We start from the raw sequence: 24,000 nt of genomic DNA on the forward strand, positions 1-24,000 counted from the left end.
AAGTGTAAGAGAATGAAAATGCAAATCATCTTTTGTGCTTAAATAAAATATCATGTATCTTCCCTTCATCTGAAGGCCTGGACATGTTTCAGCCTTTGCATGTAAGGACTTCAAGTGCACAAAGGACCTTGATTATGCAAAAGTGTGGAAAGAACTGTGGATTTTATTCTAATCTATTTTTTTATTACTTTACATGGAAGAAATGAAACACATGGTATGTTCAATGTTTCACTGTCTTCTTCCACCTTTCCACACCTTTTTCCTCAAGAGATTGTTGCATATGATTTCTGCTGTAATGCAGGTGTCTATCCTGAAAAACTACACTTCAGAATAACTAGTGAAAAGCTAGTCTTGAAACACTAGTTCATAGAATTCAGTAACTGAAAAAGGAATGAAAAAAACAAAACAACACTGAAGGTGACAATGCCAAAAATAGGACTACGTATCTACTCCCACAAAATCAGAAATACATACCATTAAATTCTACCGCAAAAGCAGCCTCCATATGCTCCAATACATTTGCTTTTGTTGAAAAAATACTTATCTTGCTTCAGTCAAATAATGATTTCCCTGTGTTATGTAACTAACAAACAAAAAACAGTTTATCCCTCCCTCATGATTTCCCATTCAAAGTATTACATTTTAAGAGTACTTACATATTAGCAGAAAAAGAATAAGTAGAAACATCTAGAACTAATGCAAATGATCATATATATAAGACCACTGTCAGCACCTACTTACTTCCCAGGAACAAGTGGTGCTGTGAAAACTTCCTCTTTAGAACTGCAGTTGCCCCAAAATACATGATCATAGGGAAATACACCTGCCTGTCACCACTGACTGGACTCCCTACTGTATTATCTGCCAATTTGAATGCATTGGTAACTTTTCTCAACGTCTTCAATTTTGAAATGGTACACTGGCCTGCAGTTCAACATGCACACTGGCAACCAAGCAACTTGACTTGGGCATCCAGATTTTCACCTGTAAAATACCATTTGCAGATACATATTTTTGGCCTCGCAAAAACCGTCAAAGGCTATAGCTGAAAACCATTGCCTGAAGAATTTCAAAGTAATTTTTATTTAATTGCCCAGTCTCCTTCATCATTCAAAAAGCTGTATGCTAGAGCAGGACAAGCTGCCTTATGCAGAAAATGGCAACTGTCCTGATTTACAAAAGAAGACTGGGCTGACAAAATATTAGTTTGTTCTATTTATTACTGTTTGATCCACTTCTATTAATTCTGTCCATGTTTTGACAAATAACTAAAATGATTTATACAGAGACATACGAATGCAGACTGTTTATCTTCATGCTAAGCTCACACTTGAAGGCCTCCTCAGTTAACTTGAAATTTATTCTGTTGGTCTTTGATGATGTGTTTCCAAAGCAAGTGTCAGATTTTTCCTAGAAGAACTTAACAAGAAGAGCTAGCAAATTCAGTACAAACACACAAAAAAGCAGAAAAGAGTCCAATCCAGCTAATACTGTGACTCTGCACCTGTTGGGAAGTGCTTGAAAAATTGTTTATCTCTTTAAATCAAAAGACAAAAGTGTGCAGAAATGATGCTCTCCCCTTCACAATGACAAGCAGTTAAGAAGTGTTAACAGCTGGCTTTGCTGTAGGTTCTTACTAAATCAAAGTCAGAAAAACTCCCTCTACTGACATTTACTGTAACTGGTGTAGTATTTAGGGCGTAATATTTGCACCCTGTGGTTATATTCAGGAAATTGTGTCCTTTCTGTGGCCCTCACTGAATATATGCAACTGACTAAATACTTTGCTCAGACTGAACAGGCAGTTGTAGATTTCTCGAAAGATAAGAATCCTATAGCCATTACCACATTGGAAATAACATTTCCAAATTAGCCACAATGGAGTCCATACAGTAATTTTATCACTAACAGATTTTTCCTCCTCAGAAACTATTTCAGAAGTGCATCACAACGCACATTTATGTAAAGAAAAGTTTTAGCTTTGATTCTCACACACTGCTGTTGATGTCTGTAACCTAAGCACATTTGGGCTTACTGCTGTTTATTAGAATACTCTTAGTAATGACTAAGTAGGATACCATTAACTACCTAGGATAGCTAGGAGCTAACAAAATTCTATCTGGAAAAAACAGTAAATTAATACTTTGTATATAAAAAAAATTATATGTGTACATAATATTTGCACACACTTCAGAGCAAACAACAGCTAGTGACTGACAATGTTTTTTAGGAGAAAAATACCAAAATCTGTTCCCTGCTTAAATGTTTTTCCACCAGTCCTCACACAGGTTTGCATACTATAGACATCATGAAATGCAGTCCTATTTTGACCATAGCAGTTGTATTTAACTCATAATCCCAGAAACGAAGGGCAACGAAGATGATTAAGGGAGTGGAACATCTCCCTTATGAAGAAAGGCTGAGGGAGCTGGGTCTCTTTAGCTTGGAGAAGAGGAGACTGAGGGGTGACCTCATTAATGTTTATAAATATATAAAGAGTGAGTGCCATGAGGATGGAGCCAGGCTCTTCTCGGTGGCAAACAATGATAGGACAAGGGGTAATGGGATCAAGCTGGAACACAAGAGGTTCCACTTAAATTTGAGAAAAAACTTCTTCTCAGTGAGGGTGACAGAACACTGGAACAGGCTGCCCAGGGGGGTTGTGGAGTCTCCTTCCCTGGAGACATTCAAAACCCACCTGGACACATTCCTGTGCGACCTCACCTAGGCATTCCTGCTCCAGCAGGGGGATTGGACTAGATGATCTTTTGAGGTCCCTTCCAATCCCTAACATCCTGTGAAACTGTGAAACTGATGCAGTCTTAGTGATAAGTATGAAAAGGTGCTTTTTTCTTTTAAAGGGAAATAGTGTACTGTCAATGTTCTCAGTAAACCCAGGAAGATTCCCCTTTTACCAGTGTTTTATTCATTCAGAAAGAATAATAATTAAAAAAAAAAAAAAATCCAGTGAGATATTGTTCTGCTCTCACATCTGCCTCAACAACAAAGAATAGGGTGGTAAAGTGATATACTGCAACATCTTTGGCCTTCCTGAATAATTAAGAACTCTGACAAACTGGGTGACTAATTCTTTTTTTTCTTTTCTTCTTCTCTCTCCCTCTCCTTTCTCCTTGTCATCTTAAAAGAAGAAACAGAGACCGGTTGCACTATTTGCCTTAAGACCAGGTGTATAACCCACAGGTAAGAGTCAGGTTGACTTGTATCATCTGTCCTCCTCTCACACACATTACAGTAGGTATATCATTATTGTTGTGTTCTCTTTACTGTCTTACTTATTCTGCAATATTTTCACCAGTATCCCATCAAAACGCTGCCTGCTGGATTAAGATGTCCAGCATATGATGGCAACAGCTGGGATGTTATTTTTTCCCCTCTTTCAGCAACAAGCTCAAGGAATTTTTTCCCTGAATGTTAGGCAGATCACACTTGCTGTCTTTTACGGAAAGACAAGAGTCTTCATTAAATTTGTTTGGTTTTGGTTTGTAAGTTAATGCCTCAAAGCCTGAACTAAAGTTGAAGTTTCAAGTCCAAGTGTTCTACATGAAAGTCATTTTAATGGCAAACTCTTGCTGAAGAGGATGAAACTACAAATCAGGGTGACTTATCAACCAACTTTTTGACTAACAGCTACAAACACCACATGACCAAAGCAACACAGTAGAAATGATAAACAGCACATATTAACATTTACTAAGAATAAATGCTAAACATGCTTTTTCTGGAGCAGAGGTAATGCTGCAGCTAGGACCTATCAAAAGCTTAGGCTTACAGATAAAATTCTGGGATATATTTGAAACAAATACCTCCTATTAAACTGCCTGTAACTGGAAAAATTCAAGTCTGACTTCAGGATCTCAGGGTAGGAAAGAGCAAAGTGTTAGCAGAAACTTGGGTGATTTTAAGATGTTTTACTGTCCAGGAGAGGTGGATTTCCAGTGCAGCAGAATCTTGCTAACACCCTGACACTGTTGCATGCTTGCAAGAGAGAAACATTGCTGAAGTCTGAAAAGGAGAAGGAACTGCTCTTTGTCAGGTGGGTTCTGTTAAAGTTGCTTCCCAGGTAAACTATCGCTATTGTTGCTACATTCTACTGAAATTAGCTATAGGATAAGAATATAAGTCCTTTCTATATGGTACAAAGAGAAATTTAATCCTCCTTTCTGCACAAAAATCACATTAGTTCCTAAGGCTTTGGTATAAGGCTTTTCTATTCACCTCTTTTAAAAGTGATATTAGCCATAAAACAGAGGCCAGTTCTGAGAGAAAGGGGCCTCTGATGCTAATGGAACCTGTCCCAAGCAACACTTTCCATTTAAAAAGCAAAAATTCCAAAAGAAAACAAAGGCAACTGAAAACTTGCTGCACAACAAAAAGAAACATTTGGAAAAATGATCCCAAGAGGATATAACAAGTGGTTATATCCTCTTTTTGCCATGAATTATCTTAGAACAGAAGGGTCTAACTGGTTTAGTTTGCATCAGTAAGAATCAAAATGAAATGCAGAAGTTGTTAGTTCCTATATTCTATTGCAATTCCTATGATACTCCACTCCTGCCCTGCCCTATCTCAGCTTTATCAACAACTTCATGACAATCTCCTGGGTCTCTCTTTTAAAGAACATGTTTTAGACTTCACAGTTACATAAAGACTTGGGGTTAGAAGGAAGTGCACACTAAAATCCCTCCGAAATGATAAGATATATGAAAACACTTCAATGATTCTAGAAGTAACTCGTTTGGTCTCTTCTTTAAAAAAAAAAAAAAAAAGAAAAATTCCATGAATCAAAAGAAATTCAAGTAATGATCTCTGTATTCTTGAGATGAAAATACCATCTCTAATAGTCAAACTAGTAAAAAATCAAAACAAAACATGCCATGAACAGCCCACAAAAACAAATTAGATGAGAAAACTTCTCTTCTTTGAATCACTTCTGGCTACCATTTTTATGCTCTGTAAGGAAAGGAAAGACAGTGAAGAAAATTATTTCCTCCTGCTCTAGAGCTAAACCATAAATATCTTAGTATTTGCTAGATATATTTAAATATGGGGGAAAAATAAACATGGCTCCCTATATCCTACTCTTAAGCAGCTCTCTGCTAGAAAACACATGGTACATTATTAATATATTAGATATAAAAATAACAGGTTAGGTCTTTCCTCAGCCTGGTAAAGCTTAGAAGAGTTACACAATGATTGCAGGAAGTCACAGATATAGAACAAAAAGTAACACACACAGAAAACACAGTGACTTTTTTCCTCAACAGTTTTGCAGTTGAATTTACTATGTTAAATCCCTAAAACTCCTTAAAGGAGTCACCAAGGTATGGTCCAATAAACCTAAAAAGTAAGCTAATTAAATAGTGTATGAAAAAAATGTATTAAAATTTCAAAAGTAACTTGGTTATCAGGACCTGCTAGTCACGTGACAAAAGCTGTAATTAAGTACTTTCTTTCCTGAAACATGCAGGAGTTTGGCTGGCAACTATCTGAGGCTCAGTTTCCAACCTAAGAGTGAGTTACTAGGATGGCGTATACAAAAAGTGTTTCAACCATTTTATTCACTGATATTCACATGTAATCAGTGGTTTCCTCTGCTTGTCTTTTCACTCATTCTTAGCTTTCTAATTACAGCATTGCACCTTTTCCTAAAATGCAAGTCCTGATACAAACAAACAAACAAAACCCCAAACCAAACAAACAAAAAACCCCACCACACAACATAAATGCAATTCAAATCCTCATTTAGCACCACAAATACATTTAATATTCAAAGCACAATCCACTATGGACCCTGTTAGCAAAACTGGAATTGCTCAGTGTACAAATAGCACTCCATTTCTCTAAGTCAGTCAGATGGCACCTTTGTTTTAGAATGAGGGAACACTGGTAAAAGAGTATCCTTTCCTTATGTAGGAACCCAATACTCCCCACTGTGTCTCTTCACAGCCCTGATATGCTGCAGATAATTCTCTTGCCATTTTGCATTTCTGGTTTCTATGATCATTCACTTGGAGTAGTCTCTAATTATAAAGGTTTGTGAAACACTGTGGACATAAGTCTGTTCTCAGTATATTTTTGAAAACTGTGATGAATGTTTTCTTCTGGTCTCTGCTAAGATGTCCAGCAAACATGATCTCCTTATAGAGAAGATCTGAGAAATCTCACCAGCATCTCACCTCAGTTTCTTGCAGATATACTACGGCCAGCACCCTCTATGTGTCACACAAATTCTGGCACTGCTAAGCGCTTTCCAACAAGAAGCACTGAACAGAAGTATCGGTTCAGACTGGGAAGCCAATAGAGAATTTCAAACTTCTCCCCAGCATACTAAATAGAGATGTCACCTGCATATAACTGGAGTAAACACTTAACATTGCTCAATCTAAATGGGTGAAATTGTAACTTCTGTAATCACCTGGAGAAACATCACAAAGAGAGAACCTACAGCAACCCCATACACGAGGTGCTGCATGTTCTAAATCAGAAATTCATGTTTATGCAGTCCTTCCACTCTCTTTAGGCCTCTTAGTTACAGACAATCTCTTCAGGAGAAAATATTTATAGCTGGGATTTCCCTTTAGCTCTTTCAGGCACAATACTACTCCCATTAGTAAAATCCAATATCCAGGTAATGTTATACAACCTGCAAATCACAATTCCACCAACCTGAAGTGTTTTAGCATCCAATATCCTGTAACAGCTACAGAGCTTTAAAAAGTTTTCTTTTTAAGAACAGTCATCTGCTTCCTTCTTTGTAAAGAAATGAGTATGTGTGAGAGCATTAAAAATGCAGTTTTCCATTATGTTTGCCACAGGCAATATTTCTCAATTTGTGCAAGTCAAAAGAAGAAAATACCCTATTAGTTGTTAGAAGAGCTGAGCCTTTTCCCTGCAGGTTTTCATGTGATTTACCATACAAAAATGTATGCAAATTAGCCAGGTAAATGCAGAATTAGTTATTAATATTCTTCTCACAGTTTAGATTGAAAAAAGTTACAAATTTGCATAAATGGTACAACTGAAAAAGTCAGCTAGAATTTAATGAATCAATAAAGCACTTCTTTGTCTGCATACATGAAGCAAGGCCCATACCTACAGACAATGAAGAGGTCTTAAAAACTACTAATCAAAAAAGAAGCTAATACTGTCTATGGCTAAATAGAGGCAAAAGTACTACGCATACTAGTAGTTCCAAATGAAGTTTTAAAATCCACAGTATTAAAAGGGCACTTAATATAAATGCATATTTCACTTTACTCCTGCATGTTCGACTAGATCTGTATAGGTGAATGTAAAAACAATAATATCATATTTCTGTACGATCACCATGTACATACATGTCTACACATATATAGACTTATATTCTGCACTTCATGCAAAATATAAATAACAAAGTGCACAGCAACGGAGAAAAAGACTTCATAAAAGCTGTGTGCACAACATCAAGTGGATTGTAAAATACTACTTTTATTTCCTAATGTCTTATACCTAATTTGCACTGCCTTGGCACTGTGTAAAAACACTGGATTATTATGGCCTATCTCACAAGTAACTGTATTTCTCAGATCCCCTAAAAATAGCCTAGTAAATGGAAAAGACTTGATGACAAATGCTATTTTAGTGAGAGTTCTTGGAAGAAAGTAATACATAGTTACTGTTTCTGCATTAGCACTTAATGGTGAATTAAGTGTCCTATTGCAACTGCTTGGCCAGGAAAAACATAATTTTTCTTGCAGTTTCTGATCTGCTGCAGCTAATATATCTGGTTGAAGGCTGCATGGAGGCTGTATAGATTCAAAGTAGGTTTCATATCAAAGTCATACAAAACAAAATCCTGTATGGTACAATAAGTTAACCATGGACTTCCAGTTTTATTAAGCCATTTGTCCATTACTTCCTCTGTAAGGGGACTTAATATTGTCTAGCCCTATATCTCTCTCAGATAGGACCCTTATCTGCTCTAGAGGGTGATTTAACGACAAGACTTCTCTGTTGTTGGCCTGGCTGGTATACTGGTGTCAGACTTTTTTAGTGCAGAACATCCAAAGACCAGTCCCTCACACTGCTGGGCACCTCCAGGTGAGCAGCAGCTGAGGCCTCATATGAGGCAGACAGCATCACTCTGGATCCAGTCCAGTTTACTGCAGCCATACTGTTATCATCTGTCCTCCCAAGTTGTCATATCCAGTTGAGTTCAGATAAACACAAAATTACCTCAGTGCAGAGCAGCTTCTACCCTTCACACCTTCAGGAGGACAACAAAGCAGACATTTTGGCTACAGAGAAACCAAATCCTGTCTTAGCAGTTCCTCTGAACCAGGCCCTGAACCAATATGAGAACTAAGCTCAGCTGTTCTTTGCAGAGACTTTTATTTTTCACAAAAGCAAGAACAGTTATGTTTGTTTAAGGACCAGGGCAAAGGTATCATCTAACTGCAGCCTGAGTTTCCCAGATAATCCATCTTGTGTCTATGGTGTTTGTTCTCATTAAAAAACAAACAAAGCTCAGCTGGAAAGAAATGAAAGGCATATCCTACTTTGAATGGACTTTCAGTTGCACGTAAGCTCCTGTGAAATATAAGGAGGTAGAGATGAAGAATAGATCATATAGTTGCTCCCATATGAAATATTTGCAGGCCTTTCCCTCATATGAGATGGTTTCCCTGTCATAAATTCAAACTGTATTACATATCACAAAATAACGGCTAACTTTTCTGCACTAGAGCAATATAAATGACTGATGTCATACTTTTCTATTGCAACAAAACAACACTTATTAACTAAAATGAAATAAAAACATCAGATCTCATTAAAGTTTTCAATGGCATTAACAAAACCAAATACAGTTATTGTACAACATTAAGACCGTATTAGAGTAAATTGCTAATAAAAGAAGTTAATACTATCAAATAGAGCACTCAGAGAAAAATATATCTTCCTCATACTCTTCATAAGCACTTCTGTTCTTTGATTTTCCCTTGGTATCACTAGAAATAAAATGTTTTTCTTCAAGCAGGCTATTCATTTCGCTAATTTCCATCTCTAAGAACTAGATATAAGTAAATCCTTTGAAGAGATGTTATAGTCTTGTTAATAATGACCTTCTCTTTTTGATCTTTAAAGCAACATGTTCACCCACATGGAATTTGTGGATATTGTATCATGCTACTAAACCTCATATACTTTAATGGACTTCATATTATCCATGTCTAGCTTTACCACTGCTGACATTATTATATAAAGCACAGGCAAACATTCCATTCAACTCAATTTTCATGGTCTGGCCACTATCTTTAAAATATTTAGAGACATTTCTAGCTTCCTACGCCATGCTTATAAATTCAGTCAGTTTACAAAAATACGTAAGTAATGATAAATGTTTTATTGTGCTAGGAGTGTGACATGGCATAGACATGAAAAGTTACTTCTGCTGACTCACCTAAGCAAAGCAATTAAATATCTTTTTCATGTCTTGTGGAGGAGGGAAAAGACATAAAGACAGGAAGAGATCTTCAAGAAGCTGCCTTAGAATCAGGAGAAATTTAGTAAAAAGCACAGAATGCAGACTGTATATTGTTGTTTTTTAAAATTAAGGCAAATAGTGAGAATAATGCAAGTTTGAATGTGTTTGAGTTCACATGCATGCCCAGAAGTCTGCAAATGCACTGCTTAAAGAGAATACTATTGCTCAAAAGATTTCTGAAGGACATTTTCTCTTGTCAAAGCTCTAAAAGCACCCTGACATAGTGTTTACAAAAAATGCCTTTATGCATAATCAGCTCTTACACAGATAAATCCAAACTTGAGCAGGATGGAAACCAGTTATGGTAAAATAGATATGGTAGAAAAGGTAAAGTTTGTAAAACACATCATAGTCTACTGTAACTCACACTCTGATACTGAGAAGATTCTCGGGGCAGAGACCTTCTGTTTCATTACACCTACTATGATAGGGTCTGAGGCCATGACTGAGCAGAGTACTAACACAGTAACAGATGCCAACACTATATTAATAACAGTGCATCTTTATCAGATGAATTCCCAGTTTGCTCAAGTCCTGTAAAAGCACTACTGAACCTTCAATCACTCTACCATACAAGTCAGAAATTTTTATCCAGTCCTTAGAAGGATTTTCTTAGCCCTTCAATTTGTCACCTTTATCATGAAAAATTCTGGAACACATCAAGCTGTAGTTTTCTCTTGGAGCAAAACTTGCCCAGTGTATCAGGTGTTGCAGTTTTATTTAAACTTCTAGATGACTGCTTTTTTCTTTCACTTGTCTAGCTTGTGTTCAGCATCGCAGGTTGCATTTATGCTTTGAAATCCATATATGAAAAAAGTCAACATATGTGAGAATAGCTGCAGCATCATCAAGGACAGCTGTTGCCTTGTCAGGAATTTGACACGTCTCACCTATGCCAGAAAAGGACTGTAGATTGTCATGACTGTAACTGTGGGAAAGTCCAAAAGATCCATAGGATAGCTAACTTCATTTTACTCTGCCACAAATTATTTCCTTCTGTGCTTCCCCTCCTTGCCCCCCCCCCCCCCGCCCCGCCCCGAGTAATGTATGCCACAGGATGTTTAGCCCTCTTTCCAGTGATCATTCCCAGACGAACTCAAAATTAGACAAATATGTGTACACTTTTCCATAACTAGGAGTCAAAAACTCTAGCGGTATGGAAACCATTTCTTAAAAGCAATGAATACCACATCAGACTGTTGCAACACACAGGTACCTCTAGAGCTTTTCTCTTCCTGAATGCTGTAACAATTATTCTCTCAAAACTGAAGCATTTCTCCCCATTCTTCTAGAAAAGTCCCTGTTTCATACTAACAATCTTCCCAAGCAGGCTGGGAAAATCTCATCTCTATTTTCTATCTGGTACTTTCTGACCTAAGCAAGCACCTGCCCAGTGCAAGTTTACTGCTCTATTCTGTACACATCAACCAGTCAAGGAACTCGTGTAGCCAAGTTGTAAGCAGCTTCCAGTGGTTCTTCCCATGAATATCTAAGATCATACATATGGAAAATAATATGAGATAAACCAAAACCACTTACTTGAAACCTCCTTGCTGATGCATATTTCACTTCAAGAGAGATGGACAAAAATGCTGTCAAATTAACTTCTCTCAACCACACAGTACCCATCACTACTTGATTTGAGTGCCTCTAACCAAATGTGCTGCCTCCACTCAACCATTAGAGACCCCAAGCCTAGTCATACTAACTTTGCCACTGAAGTGCACAATCTCTATTCTGTAATCATGAAGATCTACTTACATTTGTGTCTACGTTCCTGGCTAGTTCATATAATGAACATCTGCACTGGATATAGTTTTGGTAGTTGTATAGAACTGCATGACAGTGTGCATCAAATGCTTCTTTCCCCTCACATTTAAAAGCTGGTTCAGTGTACTGAGTTTCTTCAAAGAGGCCCAAATACACTCTGATTTACCTTAGCTAGGAAAAGAATCACCTGAAATACATGTATTTTCTCCTTGAATTACTGCAGCAAAACATGTGGGACTCAAAAAAAACCTCCCAACCAAACAAGAAAAAATCCAGTCTGAGATCAAATAATTCACTTTGTGGTGGGGGGAAGCATCAGTTCTGCAAATAAGTGTGTACTGTTTGATCTGGAGTCTCAAACAAGGGTCAAGGGTGCTTTCATACTTACCTATGAATTATATGACACGGTATTGCTAGCTGGAAGGCAAAAAAGACCCAGAGTATCTCCATATGGATGCTGCAGAAGCAGCTAAGGCAGGCTATACATGCCTGCTACTTGCTGATGCCACTCTCACAGCTGCCTACAGCACCAGCTGTCCTGCAGTATGGATACACATGGGGTCCAGCACACCCCAACAGGACTTCCAGCTGGGACAGCCATAAACCTGGGTGTGACTTGTGGCTTCTTTCAGCGACTGCATAGGCAGAACCAGTGACACAGAAGCATCCTTCTTGTTCTTTGTTTCTAGTTAATTTCTAACATCTCTATATACTTCCAGTTCACCTTTTAGGGATCACTGAATAATTCGTTCTTTAGCCAAGTAAAAGTGCTTGTGGTATACTTCTGCATTTTTCTGTTCTCCTGCAGAGACAATATTTTTTTTTCTTCAGTTAGGCTGGGGGTTGGTTTGTTTGTTTGTTTTGAAGCCCACAAGGTGTGTAATCAAAGCCAGCACCAGAGCATCCTAATTACAAAACCCAGCAAGGAACTTTTTGCACACATTTTTTGGACTTCACATTTCTGTTCACAGAATCTTCTTGCTGGGAAAGTAGAGATCATGAGAAAAGTTCAGGAGACAGAATCCAGACTGGCAATAAATAATTTTTCTCTTCTTCCTTTAATACCAAGATCAAATAAAGAAAAATTGACCCTGTATTTGTAACAAGTCATTCCATTTTTGTTTGAGAAAACATCCTGAGGAGGATGGTGGGGAGGAGATCAAGGTTTATGGTTTGGGGCTTCTGGAAAAAAAAAAAAAAAAAAGGCATCTTGAACTAGAGCTGAAGAAAAATAGCAGGTCTGAAGTGCTATCAAGTGCTAGCTGCTTTCTGCTGAGCTGAAGTGACCATTTTCAGATCCTTTCAATCTGTGGTGAAAAGATCATTACCATGCTGCTCCCAGGAAGTCAGTCCTCCTGCAAGTGAGCTCCTTTGTTATGAATATGGAACAGATGGAACCAAATCTATCTGCTCCATAGGAACAAAAACACTTACAACTTAGTTCTCTCTATTAAAGACTCTACTTAGCTCCTTTATAGCACTGGCTTTCTGTGCACTGCTGTGAGGTTTTGACTTTATAGAAAAAGGCACTTCATAAAAGCAATAGTTCTTACTCTTAAACCAAAAGCAGCCTAAGAACTGGAGAAGATGAATGCAGAGTTTAACCTGCATGGCTCCTTGGAGATATGCAAATTTTCAATTACTTTTTTTCTTCTTTATCTTTTTTTTAAGCTAGAGAAAGGATTATTTTTCTGAGGAGGAAATATGGCCATATGTTGCACTGTCTGTGCATCAATAGCAGTAAAGTACATAGATGGTAATAGACAGCTCACTCTAATAAGGGTGGATCTAACTATGTTACTGCAAGAAGGAACATAGATTTTATTTGTCCATATGTAAGTGTGGGTCAGGATAACACCTGGCGATAACTATAGCAGTCTTTCAAAAATTGACTTTTTTGGTAGGAACCCTCACCATGAACAAAAAAAAAGATATTTAATGCATCAATTTATCTCCAAATATTGCATCTTGTTGGGCATATTTCATAAGACTTTAACAGAAGCTACATTAATATTAGACCAATTGACTTTGCAAATTGAAAAGATGCATAAGCTGCAGCTGAAACTAACAGATGTGCTTACTGACTGCTCATTTTCAGCAGAGTTAAGCAGGTATGGGTAGAGTGTCTTTCACTTTTGCTACTACCAGAAAAATAACAAATGTTTATTCCTAGCCGCACATACACACAGATATGGTTTAAATCAGCTTCTCACAAAAACTCATATAACAGAAGTTAGCAACCTGCTTTACTCACTGTTTAATATGTTAATACATTTACCGTCTGGCTGCTTTTTCAGAAGTAATTGAAAAAAGGATTTTTGTGGCAGGATGCTTTGATTCTGACTAAATCAAGTCTTTAGGCAATTTCCCTCTGCCAGCAAAGGCACAGCTTGCCTGAAGTTGTAACCTTTGTTAGCGGAAGAGAACTGGCCTTGAAACAGATCATGAAGCAGATGTTTTATGCCAAATCAGAGCCTAGAGATATACAGGCTACTGCAAATAAAACTCTTCTCCTGTCTGTTCAATCATTTCAATTCCCTGCAGTGTGAAATATGAACTTGCCAACAAATGGCCAGTGTGCTAGGCAACACAGCAGGGACAGCAAGTGCCACAGATGAACCAAGGGCTGGAAAACTCCTTCATTAGGTCTGATTTTCAGCCCAAGCCTCAGCAGTGACATGTGGGAGACACCTTCAAAAGAAGGTAATGGCATTTGTAAAGGCAAATTTCCATCAGCTTCAATTATAGAAAGTGCATGCACTTGGGTGGTAGAAAATGAGGTTCATATGGCTGTATCTACAGTTCATAGTCATTAGTGGCTCATGACAAAGATGGTGGGTTTTTTAATTACTTTTCTTTAAAATTTTGCCAGCTGAGACATGAGTGTTGATAAAAAAAAATCCCATCAGCTTAATATCAGAGCTCTGCTACACAACTTATGATGAAAGCCCTACAGGAAATCCCATTGTTGAGTGGTGGGTAAAAGCCCCACTCCTACCACCTCTGAGGAGCATGGCAGGACTCTGGTGCTACCTGCGCAAAAGGGCAAGACAGTCCAATGCTACACTTCCATCTTTTATTGGTCTCCCCATCTATGTGTTTCCATCTGACTAAAGTATTACCCGTTTTAGAGACCCACATTCACTCTTGAAAGCTGTCTAAAACACCAGTTAAAGGTAAAAGAAACCCTGTACTTTCAAGTCACTTTCCATCCATGTCAACACTACAGTGACTCTCTCATGTGTTTCTAAGGTAACAGTTGCACTTTGTGTTAAAAGGAAGAGCTGACAATACCAGACTATTTTAGCCCTTGATTATGGGAGAGAGATTATCAGGCTCAAGTTGTTAAGAATATTGTATTTGCACTTAAAAAACAACAACAACAAAACCTGGTAAAACATAAACATACCATTAAAAATAACCTACTGACAAGCTTTCAAGATGTTTACAATCTGAAACAGAGATCACATTTTCAAAAGATGTCAGTGTTTCATGTGCAAAGCATTTTAGAAATCTGGCCAACTATTTGGATAGCTAAGTGACAGCTAACCACTTCTAAAATTATGACTCTAATTGGGAATGCTAAGCACTTCTGACATATAGCCTGTAATATGCAATCTATTTATTTCACCTACTTTTGGACTGAGATTAAGGAAGAACAAGACTGAAGAAGCATATGTGCAATTTACATAGAGTAAATTAGATAGATTGTATCTGCTCCAGGTTTAGGGGGATTGTGTTTTGTTTTGTTTTTTTTTTTTTTTTTTTTAAATTTGTGTGTTCAGGTGCATTTCAGATCAGTCCTGTAAAACCTAAATTAAGATTATACTCAAATGTAGATGCATCACAATCAGTGCTAGTTTCACTGATGTTCCAAATCCAAAAAGGCCACAATGACAAACTAATCTGGGTGTTTCTCAGATTTTTTTTTCAGAAGTCCAGTTAATCAAATCAATAATTTTTAGTATTCAATGTATATATGCAATCTCTACTTACTTTTCAAATCTAATGTAAAACCATGAATGGGAAATTTATGTCTATAAATCAAAATTCATTTTTCTCTATGAAATGGCACAGAAAAAAAATTACTGCTACTTTTATTCTTTTCCCACTGCCTCCCCTCACAGAAAGTTATTATTTGAGGGTCTTCTTTCTTCAGCCTAAAATACAGTTGCTGAAGATCTAGGGAAATGTCATGAGTCCTCCTCTGGCTGCTTTATTTGTGTGGGGTTTTTTGCTGACTTCATTGTAGAATGTACGTGTGCTTGTAAATTTACTTTGTATTTATATGTATGCAGTACAGATTTACATGCACATAATAGCACACAGAATAGCATATGTTGTTCACAAGCACTCTGTGGAATGGCTTACATCCTCTCATGAAAATACAGATGTACTCACACAGGTAGCGAAAGTGTAATTTTCATTTACTTTTCTAAAGCAAAATGTTCCTGATCCTCATAGTTGATACAGTTCAGAAGATTTTCTCTTCCTTTTCTATTTACAACTTGGATGTGCCATTAGGTTCCCCAAGAGATTTATTTTTGGCATAAGACTATTATTCACTAAAATGAAATATTTTCTAGTTCACTAAAATGAAAAAATTCTGGGCAGAAATATCTCTTCTCAAGCAGGCTAGAAATATTCTCCCTAGACAGTCCTTCATAAGGGTTTTTCCAAAGCTAATTCTTGAGGCACATCTTTTAGACCTCTGTAAAATCTAGAACAGATTATTGAATTTCCAAATTATCCCACAGTTTGGTTAGAAGCAATGCAATTGTTTCTGATGAGAACAAGTAGCTGGGTGTGGCTGAGTAGAGAGTGGTTCAAGGGTCTGAGAGTGCACAGCACATTCAACTCATTCCCTCACAGCAAACAGTGACTACTACAAAGAATTAGGTGCCAGGTAACTGCAAAGCTACTGGAAAAGGCAGTTCCTCCCTCAACTAAGAAGGCAACAATAGCATGGTATGACATATAGCTTGGAGCACTCCAATGAAATTGAACATTTTATGGTTTGCATACCAAAGATTTTGTTGGCAAATCAAAATGCTTATTTTCTGAAGAGTGGACGTATTTTCTTATGGAATCTGCAGTACATTTGTAGTGAATCGCTCCTTCGGCCATCTTCTGCAACAGGAGAGGTTTCAGTGGTAATGTTTCTCCTCTAATTTACATCCATTACCACAGTAGTTACCAGGAAGAAGGGGAAGGGAACTAAGCTCAGCAGAGAAGTAAATTTAACACCTCACATAGTCACACTTCTACCCTGAGAAGTATTGCAAGCAGTCCCTTGGGCTGAATAGGGCTGAATTTACCTTTAACCTCATTTTCACTTACAAAAGCATAAGCGATGTGTAATGGTCATAGCATGGTTATGCCACATTGAGGACAAGAAAGAACAACTGGTCAGCTTAGCCCATAGAGGAAAATAATTATGTAGTGAAAGTACAATAAAATGCCCAGAAGGCCCTTCACTGGGATTTTATATTACAAATATTTTATCTTTCAGTAGAGTTAAAATTATATTTACATTGACAAAATTAGCTTTTTTATAACCACAACAGCTAAAGCCTTTAAAACAAACAAATTTTTTTACAAAAAATTTAATCAATAAGTGGCTTTTTCATACTGTTATTTTACATACATTGTGTGTGTATGTGCACATATAACAGCATATAATCCATATACACACAAGTGCTAAATAAATACATGATAAGTACAAGAAAAAAAGGTCACTGAGTAGAGAAGCAACCATTGTTACAAACACTTTGTCATTTTTGAAAGAACAGTACTCTAACCCAACACTTGGCCTCAGGAAAAAGAAAACACACCCACAAACAAAATCCAACCAAACCAAACAGTAACAGATTCTTCACTAAACAGTTTCACTGCAAATTTCACATATGCTTGTATTAAGCCATGGATATTTTCAAGTTCTCAGACTTCACTGAATTCATCAGCTGCCCTGTACTGATTTTGGGGAAAGAGGGGTACATTAACTCTGTGCCACGGGACTTCCAAAACCTCCATGAAACAGAATCAGCCCCGCAGGTATCTCCTAAGTTTGATGCTGAACAAAAGCCTTCCCTGTTATAGTTTGAGTACTAGCCATAGTAAGTTTCTCAGGGGAATAACACTACCCCTACTGATTTTATCATGTCCCTTTCTTGTGAAATATTTCACTGAAAGTAATTGGAACCTAATGATGCTTCAGAGGAGTCTCCATATGACAGAATGATATAATAGGAAATGTTATGTTTGAGACTATACTTTCTTTTCACAGGATCCTTAGACATCCAATGGGAACTGTCAGAGCCATCAATCAATTAATTTTCTAATCTCTCTGTAATGAATTTTTTCTCCTTCGACCCTTGTTTGTCTCTTTTGTAGCAAACAGTTGATTTTTCACTTGTGTTTCGATTTCCTTTATTTTATACCACCCTAAAATACAAAGTGGAAGAAAAAAAAGGAGCTAGCCATAATGGAACAAAATATAGCATGTTCTGTTCTTTAATTCCTTGGAACATGATAAGCTCAAAAAGAGGTATGCTAGGAAATTGGTTTAGTCTGGTAAAAGCATGTCAAAGTGTGAAGCTCATGCTGGCAGTTTGCCTTGCATTGCTGTTAAACCGTGCAATATTTGTTTTGACCCCTTTCTCATAATTCTAGTCTTTTTCTTCACATAATGTACTGGGTTCATGGACTGCTGCTACAGGACTCCATAGAAGTACTTGCAGATGCACAGAACACGAAGTGGTCACCTGTACTTTTTCACAGAGATGTAAATAGGGCACATGAAGCTGTCTTGAGGAACAAAACAAAACAAAACAAAAAAAAGGAATGATGCGGGCAAAGAAAGAAGAAAGCATGAAGACAAAATGAAACAAAATGTGCTAAAACAGCAGTTGCGTGGGCATCTCACTTCTCCTATTGGAAATATGGACCCACCAAAAAATTAAGAAATGTGTGTCTGGTTTGCTTTTTAACCCCATTTTGCTTTGTTGATTAACCCATTTCTGTTCTTAAAATGAATTACACCATCTTGTACCTCCACTGTATAATTTTATCAAGGAGGCAACATGTCATGCTGGCAGTGACGGTCTGCATTGAAGTGAAATGTATAGTAAAATTCAGTTTTCCTCAAATGAATTCTTGAAACTGTTAATCGTTATCTAAATGCCCACAATAACTGTTTTATTCTCTGTGGCAGCTGGGAGAAAAAAATGTCTTCCAGGAAGCATTTTGGCAGCCAATATGCTCGTTAATAAAACCTGAAGAACATTTGTGATTAATATAAACTACTAATTCCACTCTTAATGCTTAAATGTGACAGTGACTAACTTACATAGTTTCACTTGAGCTGCCACTGAGTATTTCAAATGGGACTACAACCAAAAAATACTGTTGCATTGGTGTACATTTCTAAGCAAACCTACCACTAGTGCGGTGCTACACATGAGGAACCCTATCTCCGATAACAATTTCTAACCATACTGGCTAATAATTCTGCTTGAGCTGGGGGGGAAATGGTCAGCACTGAAAGCTACCTAACACCCTCTTATTATAAGGTAGAAGGAGCACATTTTGTACAGATGTTACAACAAACTGTGAGGTTGTGAGGCAGCTGTTGATTCTGCTACCTAGTTGGCAACATTTTTTTTGTGCTATGATGTGAGACAGCTAAAATCTTCACAGTTTAAGTTCAAAACTCAGTACTGCAGCAAAGCGTGTAGGCTGCAATGTCGGTGCTTCGCAGGACACTGCCAAGCAGCAGTCAAGCAGATGCTTGATTCCTCAGAGGTGATCTTGTGATTGCATAGATTACTACAGCGAGACCTAGGTAAAGAGATACAGCACTATCAATGGTGCAAAATAAATAGCATCCATATTTCAAGGCTTCAGACAATTGGTTTGACAACTAATACCTTTTTACGTTATAAACATGCTTTACATGTATTCTTACACATGATACTTTGAAACTCCAGTAGAGTTATAATTTGCTTGCTTATATTCAACAGCTAATAAAATAATTTTAGAAGTCTTGTGTAATGTAAGAAAATTCTAAAAAATAAATTGCTAAACAATAACCTATCTGTATCAGTTGCTTATGTCTGTGCAACGCTGTCAACAGCCTCACTGTAACATACCTTTACTTCTGAACAAACATATGCTTTCCTTTTGCAGAATGTCTTCTGCAAAACCTTAAAATACTACAGAGTAGTAGTCCACATGCAGTTTTTAATGCTACAGCCATCAAGATCTGGGAAGATGACTCAGTATTACTAAAAGTAGATGTGTCCAAAAAGCACACAAGAAATCCAAGCTCACATCTGTGCAATACCCCCACCTATAACTATTAAAACATAATGTACATTAAACCACTCTGGTGTAGTTTTCCCTGAATACATTTTAAATGCCACTACAGCTGAATTGTCAGTGTTTTTTAAATTGATTAATATACTGCGATTCTGAATATCTTTCAAAAATTAACATCATTTCACCCCCAGAAGATCAGCAACAGCAACCGTATTCCCCGCATCCATCATCAGGAGCCTGGTTACTTTTGTGCATAGAATGAGTTTCTGATACACCTTCAAGCCATTTCTAATTCACTAAAGTAGTGCTGTATCTAGCTGGCTGTATCACTTGATACTTTAAATATTAAATATCCATGATGTAAAATGGAAGACAGAGAGATTTTAGAGGCAGTAAAAATCTCATTTGGCCAATAATGTAGACCTAAGGATGACCTACTGCTTTCCTGAGGGAAAGTGGAAGCATTTGCAAGTCCAAAAAGATTTTTCTGTAATTTTTCAGAATAAAGAACTTCTGTGCATTTCTGAATACTCTGTAAAAATCTTATTCCATATGATTTATATTGACTTGTCAAGAATCTTGGAGATAGGAGTATTAACTGCATGTGCCACTTTGAGCCTAGAGTCTTGGCCATCTTGTCTGAATAGTAGGTACTGAGGAATAAAAAGTCATTGAGAATTTCACAGCATTCTCCTATTTTACAGCCTCCTCTAATATCAGAGGGTTAGAAAACTTAGAAACAATTTGTATCTTTTAAATCCAACTACTTATGAGACTACGGAGTTGAATGTTGAGTATTAATTTATGAGGCAAGATCAATTGCTTAACATGTGGAAGCATTTTTTCATGAAGGGAGTTTCGTTTTGGTCTATTGGTTGCAGGCATGCATATGTACACTCTGTATCATGACACTATCAGCAGAGAAAGTACTGCCTTCATGAATTACTCTGAAGAACAGAGCGACTTAACATGCTGATGACACAGAGGCAATGAAGTACAACACTGTTATTCCAAATGTCACTGCTACATTATTTCCACTTCTGCTGGCATCTGCTCCATGTTACAAAACACATACTTCCAATACAACAGCTCATTAAACAGGTTTCAGTTTGCTCAGAAATCAAATTAAGACAGTGTTACAGAGTTATAAGTCTTCAGATAATCATTAATAATGAATGCTCTCCACTTCTATGAGTTTTTTCATCGAAGGAATCTACATGCTTCACCTTATTAATCTCATACCATCCCAGTGAAGTACCACTGCAAAGAGCCTCACCTGCCACTGAAGTGCAGCCACCTCTGAGACGTTAAGTTGTAGCTGTTGAACACCAAAACTGATTTAAAGCAAGGAAGATGAATGGTCCATCAGGATTTAAAGGGCTGTATGCAACTCATTCAATTTTATTTCCAGCAGAACAGTGAAATTTAAATACTTTTAAGAAAGTTGCAACGGGATTTTTACAAGAATCACAGATGATAAAAATTACAGTAAGCAATAGCCACCAGTATGAAACATTTAATCACCATTTCCTTTAAAGGAGATAATGTCGCATACGGCCTTATAAAATTCCTAATGCTCCTTGGAGGTCTTCTATGCAAGGTATAACCAATCTATCTTTTTAATGTTTCTGATTTAATGATTACATAGCAACATTAACTACATGCTATAAAATGAACCGGCCTTTGTTGAGCATGTCAGAAGGAGAAAAAAGATAGAGGAAAGAAAATCCCATCCCTTATCCTTTCTGTCTGTGGGCACTCCCTCATTTTTCTAAAGTCCAAAATCAGTACTTCAATTGAAAGCAACACAAGGCACTGGTCTTCCCTACAGGGGTGAAGACATTATACAATATGCTCATGAGACAGTTTTTAAAGTTGCAGATACATAGCATATCCTCCCCCTTTTTATATTTCTGTTGCTATCAGGATCTTAATGGTACTTGAAACTTGAATTTTTGAAGCATATGAATCCAAAACATCTTCTTTCAACTTGTTATCTGAAAGACATTCATTCCCTTTGAAAAGTTCAAACAATAAAGACCAGCACTTCCGTGTGTTCTCTCTTCATTTTCTTACACGGATTTCTCCTGAGTCCCAAATATTCAACAGCTTTTAACACTCCCTTTGAGGATTCTAAAAACACTACCAATGTCAAAATCTATTAGACACTGTTTCTGCTTTCTTTTTAGCAGCACCAGCACTTAATTCTTCTGATGCTTTCTAACAGAAACAGTCTTTTAATCTACACACTAGGCTGAGCATGAATTCCCTTTTAAAGGTCACTTTCCTTGTCTGTCTAATGTTATCACATATTTTTTATTTTTTTTTTAAGTACACATTTATCAAACCCTTTCAATTACTTTGATTTCATTCAGAACAGCTGGAGTGGTTCTGGTAAACCAGTTATCAAAGCAGGATTTGTATAGAGTGGCATGTCTGAGTCCTCTGCTGTCAGAGCAGCATCAGTGTTTACGTTGATCAGATCTTGATTGAAAGGTTAACAGGGGACCTGGTAATAAATAATGTTTCCCCAAAAGAAAAGGGCAATTAACAGACTAAAATGTTTGTAATTCCCTCAGCATCCTTTAATAATGTTCTTTAGTTAACCTTCATTTTTCAGCTTCTGGTATGAACCAGGATGTCTGGAGAGAGAGTTCCAAAAGGGATCTTCTGACCTCATGTCTGCAAAAAGCAGTGAGAAAAAAAGAACACCAGCAGTACCTGCATTAACTAAAAGCTGCTGAATTGAACACAAACAGCCTTTTTTCACTTGCTGGAAGTCAAAATCAAACCTTCACTTTCAGAGCATAATATCTGCCATTAAGTCAACCATTTCCCTGAGTAGAAACAATTTTTTTAAAAGTTTAGCTTATGGAGAACACACAGTGCCTTCACTGCCCCCAGTAGTAAGCTGAATATGGCATGACCATCAAGCTGCTCAACTCATTTCTCTAGAGCTTGCAGAACTCTGTAAACCTAAAGTTCAAACTTTGCCCCAAGCCAAATCTTTGACTTTCAGTCCCAGTATTGAAAGATTCAAGGGGGGAATATATCCAAAACAGGCTTTCTATAGCATCAAAAATATCAATATGAGGGAAAAAACACAGCCAAATAGGGGGTTTGCTGAAATAACTTTTCATATAATTGCAGACTGTACTCAGTGGAAAAAGCAAAACAATCTGTTTTCATGTATGGATAGTCTTATTTTTTCCTACAGAAAAATCACCATGGGTATTGGTCAAGAAGCCAAACAGAGATTTAACCAAGGACTCTGTGAGACAAGTAGCACTAGAATTGTTCAAAATGACCAACTCCCTGAACAAGCAGATAGACAAGGTACGCAATATGGGGTTGGAAAAGATATCCAGTCTTTATTGTAACTACAAATGGAAGAACAGAAACTCCTAGAAATACAGAGTATTACTATTAAAATGGAAATTAATTTCTTCCCCCAAAACTGTGAGGATGCTCTGAAGAAGAATTAGTATTAGGTGCACTGGTGAACTGGTGAAATAATTCTCTTCTACATAAAGGCAACTTTAAAATCAGGCTGACAGTCTCTTTAGAGTTACATTGGTAAATGCACAGATAAAACACCCACTGTGCTTACGTCCACTGTGCTTTCTTTACATTTCCAAGACGGTATAATTTGCCACTTATGTCAAGGTCAGTTTTCTTGTTAAGACTGGTCTTTACCAGCATGACTGCTTAGAGAGAAACCAAATATTTTAAGTGTTGGATGAGCAAATATTACTGTGCTATCCCAGCTGTGATACAGTAACAGAAGTAGCTGACTTCTACTGTGAGGGTGACAGACACTGGAACAGGCTGCCCAGGAAGGTTGTGGAGTCTCCTTCGCTGGAGGCATTCAAAACCCGCCTGGACATGTTCCTGTGCAACCTCACCTAGGCGTTCCTGCTCCAGCAGGGGGATTAGACTAGATGATCTTTTGAGGTCCCTTCCAATCCCAAACGTACTGTGATATTGTGATACTGTGACTTCTTCAAAAAAAAGTAAGTAACCTAAACATTAGCCAAACTGTCTACAGTAACCCTTGATTGATTCTAATACTCCTCAGGATGCAACTGACTAGGTCACACTGGTTTCTTTATATTATCTCCTTTTCCAGGAGGAACTTCCTCAGACTCAAAACCTGAGAAATACTCTATTACGCCCTCAGACGGCACCTCCTACCAGTAGACCTACAGTCAGTGGTATAAACTGCTACGCTAACAACACCAACTGGTTCTGAAAAAAGCAGAATTTCCAGGTCTATAACAGGATGGAAAAGAGAGATCATTGTGTAGATTTTTAAGGTCTCACATTTACCTTTCCTGATAGGTCAAGATTACAGTTCACAGTCTTTC

General features: G+C 37.4%; 1 protein-coding gene across 2 annotated transcripts in view; it reads right to left on the reverse strand.

Annotated features, from left to right (window-relative positions):
• The window catches only part of EFNA5 (ephrin A5), a gene marked incomplete at its 3' end in the record, with an annotated part of 206,256 nt that overhangs the window by 5,379 nt on the left and 176,877 nt on the right, over window positions 1–24,000 (reverse strand). The gene's annotated exons all lie outside the window — the stretch shown is intronic.

The sequence above is a fragment of the Nesoenas mayeri genome, assembly GCF_963082525.1.
Source record: "Nesoenas mayeri genome assembly, chromosome: Z".
Taxonomy (NCBI): Eukaryota; Metazoa; Chordata; class Aves; order Columbiformes; family Columbidae; genus Nesoenas; species Nesoenas mayeri.